Source organism: Triticum aestivum, chromosome 3A (genome assembly GCF_018294505.1).
Source record: "Triticum aestivum cultivar Chinese Spring chromosome 3A, IWGSC CS RefSeq v2.1, whole genome shotgun sequence".
In the NCBI taxonomy this organism is placed as follows: Eukaryota; Viridiplantae; Streptophyta; class Magnoliopsida; order Poales; family Poaceae; genus Triticum; species Triticum aestivum.
In genome coordinates this window covers 405,947,107-405,951,660 of record NC_057800.1, presented here as the reverse complement: position 1 = coordinate 405,951,660, position 4,554 = coordinate 405,947,107, and positions in this window count along the sequence as shown.

Below are 4,554 nucleotides of genomic sequence, written 5' to 3'. Positions count from 1 at the left end.
ACTTCAGGAATGGCCTTTTCCATCCCCTGCATATTTAAGTTCATCACAAAGCTCTTGTAGCTTGGTGGAAGCGACTGAAGGATTCTGTCAATGACCGCGTCATCCGGGAGATTAACTCCCAGCTGAGTCAAGCGGTTATGCAACCCAGACATTTTGAGTATGTGCTCACTGACAGAACTATTTTCCTCCATCTTACAGCTGAAGAACTTGTCGGAGACTTCATATCTCTCAACCCGGGCATGAGCTTGGAAAACCATTTTCAGCTCTTCAAACATCTCATATGCTCCGTGTCGCTCAAAACGCTTTTGGAGCCCTGGTTCTAAGTTGTAAAGCATGCCGCACTGAACGAGGGAGTAATCATCAGCACGTGTCTGCCAAGCGTTCATAACATCTTGGTTCTGTGGGACGGGTGCGTCACCTAGTGGTGCTTCTAGGACATAATATTTCTTGGCGGCTATGAGGATGATCCTCAGGTTCCGGACCCAGTCCGTATAGTTGCTTCCATCGTCTTTCAGCTTGGTTTTCTCTAGGAACGCGTTGAAGTTGAGGACAACATTAGCCATTTGATCTACAAGACATATTGTAAAGATTTTAGACTAAGTTCATGATAATTAAGTTCATCTAATCAAATTATTCAATGAACTCCCACTTAGATAGACATCACTCCATACATCTAAGTATAACATGATCCGAGTTGACTAGGCCGTGTCCGATCATCACGTGAGACAGACTAGTCAACATCGGTCAACATCTTCATGTTGATCGTATCTTCTATACGACTCATGCTCGACCTTTCGGTCTTCTGTGTTCCGAGGCCATGTCTGTACATGCTAGGCTCGTCAAGTCAACCTAAGTGTATTGCGTGTGTAAATCTGTCTTACACCCGTTGTATGTGAACGTCGGAATCTATCACACCCGATCATCACGTGGTGCTTCAAAACAACAAACTGTCGCAACGGCGCACAGTTAGGGGGAACACTTTCTTGAAATTATTATGAGGGATCATCTTATTTACTACCGTCGTTCTAAGTAAACAAGATGCAAAAAACATGATAAACATCACATGCAATCAAATAATAGTGACATGATATGGCCAATATCATATAGCTCCTTTGATCTCCATCTTGGGGCTCCATGATCATCTTGTCACCGGCATGACACCATGATCTCCATCATCATGATCTCCATCATCGTGTCTCCATGAAGTTGCTCGCCAACTATTACTTCTACTACTATGGCTAACACGTTTAGCAATAAAGTAAAGTAATTTACATGGCATTTCTCAATGACACATAGGTCATACAAAAAAATAAAGACAACTCCTATGGCTCCTACCGGTTGTCATACTCATCGACATGCAAGTCGTGATTCCTATTACAAGAACATGATCAATCTCATACATCACATATATCATTCATCATTCATCACAACCTTTGGCCATATCACATCACAAAACACTTGCTGCAAAAACAAGTTAGACGTCCTCTAATTGTTGTTGCAAGTTTTTACGTGGCTGCTATAGGTTTCTAGCAAGAACGTTTCTTACCTACGCCAAAACCACAACGTGAATTGCCAATTTCTATTTACCCTTCATAAGGACCCTGTTCATCGAATCCGATCCGACTAAAGTGGGAGAGACAGACACCCGCCAGCCACCTTATGCAACTAGTGCATGTCAGTCAGTGGAACCGGTCTCACGTAAGCGTACGTGTATGGTTGGTTCAGGCCGCTTCATCCCACGATGCTGCCGAATCAAGATAAGACTAGTAACGGCAAGCAAATTGACAATATCGACGCCCACAACTACTTTGTGTTCTACTCGTGCATAGTAACTACGCATAGACCTAGCTCATGATGCCACTGTTGGGGAACGTTGCAGGAAAAAAAATCCTACGTTTCACCCAGATCAATCTATGGAGTCAACTAGCAACGAGAGGAGAGTGCATCAACATACCCTTGTAGATCGCGAGCGGAAGCGTTCAAGAGAACGGGGATGATGGAGTCGTACTCGCTGTGATCCAAATCACCGATGACCAAGTGCCGAACGGACGGCACCTCCGTGTTCAACACACGTACGGAGCAGATGACGTCTCCTCCTTCTTGATCTAGCAAGGGGGAAGGAGAGGTTGATGAAGATCCAGCAGCACGACGGCGTGGTGGTGGATGCAGCAGTGATCACAGCAAGGCTTCGCCGAGCTTCTACGAGAGGGAGAGGTGTAGCAGTGGAGAGCCAGGCGCCAAAACTTGAGGTGCGGCTGCCCTCCCTCACCCCCCTTTATATAGGCCCCCTGGGGGGCGCCGGCCCTAGGAGATGGGATCTCCTTGGGGGGGCAGCGGCCAAGGGGGAGGCTTGCCCCCCAAGGCAAGTGGAGGCGCCCCCCACCCTAGGGTTTCCAACCCTAGGCGCAGGGGGGGCCAAGGGGGGCGCACCAGCCCACTAGGGGCTGGTTCCCTCCCCACTTCAGCCCACGGGGCCCTCCGGGATGGGTGGCCCCACCCGGTGGACCCCCGGGACCCATCCGGTGGTCCCGGTACAATACCGGTGACTCCGAATCCTTCCCGATGGCCGAAACTGCACTTCCTATATATAATTCTTCACCTCCGGACCATTCCGGAACTCCTCGTGACGTCCGGGATCTCATTTGAGACTCTGAACAACTTTCGGGTTGCTGCATACTAATATCTCTACAAACCTAGTGTCACCGAACCTTAAGTGTGTAGACCCTACGGGTTCGGGAGACAAGCAGACATGACCGAGATGACTCTCCAGTCAATAACCAACAGCGGGATCTGGATACCCATGTTGGCTCCCACATGCTCCTCGATGATCTCATCGGATGAACCACGATGTCGAGGACTTAATCAATTCGTATACAATTCCCTTTGTCAATCGGTACGTTACTTGCCCGAGACTCGATCGTCGGTATCCCAATACCTTGTTCAGTCTCGTTACCGGCAAGTCACTTTACTCGTACCGTAATGCATGATCCCGTGATCAACCACTTGATCACATTGAGCTCATTATGATGATGCATTACTGAGTGGGCCCAGAGATACCTCTCCGTCATACGGAGTGACAAATCCCAGTCTCGATTCGTGCCAACCCAACAGACACTTTCGGAGACACCTGTAATGTACCTTTATAGTCACCCAATTATGTTGTGACGTTTGGCACACCCAAGGCACTCCTACGGTATCCGGGAGTTGCACAATCTCATGGTCTAAGGAAACGATACTTGACATTTAGAAAAGCTACAGCAAACGAACTACACGATCTTTGTGCTATGCTTAGGTTTGGGTCTTGTCCATCACATCATTCTCCTAATGATGTGATCCCGTTATCAATGACATCCCCATGTCCATAGCCAGGAAACCATGACTATTTGTTGATGAACGAGCTAGTCAACTAGAGGCTCACTAGGGACACATTGTGGTCTATGTATTCACACATGTATTACGATTTCCGGATAATACAATTATAGCATGAATAATAGACAATTATCATGAACAAGGAAATATAATAATCATTTTATTATTGCCTCTAGGGCATATTTCCAACAGTATGACGATCACCGCCCACAACTCTTTGTGTTCTACTCGTGCATATCATCTACGCATAGACCTGCCTCGGATGCCACTGTTGGGGAACATAGCATGCAATTTTAAAAAAAGTCCTACTCTCACACAAGATCTATCTAGGAGATGCATAGCAATGAGAGGGGGAGAGTGTGTCCATGTATCCTCATAGACCGAAAGTAGAAGCATTTGACAACGCGGTTGATGTAGTCATTCTTCTTGTTCCGACCGATCAAGCACCAAACGCACGACACCTCCGAGTTCTGCACACGTTCAGCTCGATGACGTCCCTCGAACTCTTGATCCAGCAAAGTGTCGAGGGAGAGTTTCGTCAGAACGATGGCGTGCTGACGGTGATGGTGAAGTGATCCGTGTAGGGCTTTGCCTAAGCACTACAAAATTATGACCGGAGGCGTAAACTGTGGAGGGGGGCGCCGCACACGGCTAACAACCGTTGTTCTATGTTCTAGCAGTGCCCCCCACCCTCATATATATAGGTTGGAGGGGAGGAGAGGCAGCCAAGGGGTCTCCCCAAGTAGGAGGAATCCTACTTGGGCGCCTCCCAATTCGGCCTTTCCCCTTCCATATCCATCCAGATGGGGAAGGAAGGAGGAGGGAGGAGAGAAGGAAGGGGGAGGCCGAATTTCTCCCCTTCCTTTCTCTCTTACCCTCTTTACTTCCCCCTTATTTCGGCCTACATGGGGCGCACCAGCCCCCTAGGGGCTGGTCTGTCCCGTTCTTGGCCCACTAGGCCCATGTAGTTGCCGGGGGTATGCCCGGAACCACTTCCGGTGACCCGATATGTACCCGGTACCCCTAGAAGACTTCCGGTGTATGAATATCATCATCCAATATATGAATCTTTACCTCTCGACCATTTCGAGACTCCTCGTCATGTCTGTGATCTCATCCGGGACTCCGAACAACATTCGGTCACCAAATCACATAACTCATACAATCCAAAATTGTCATCGAACG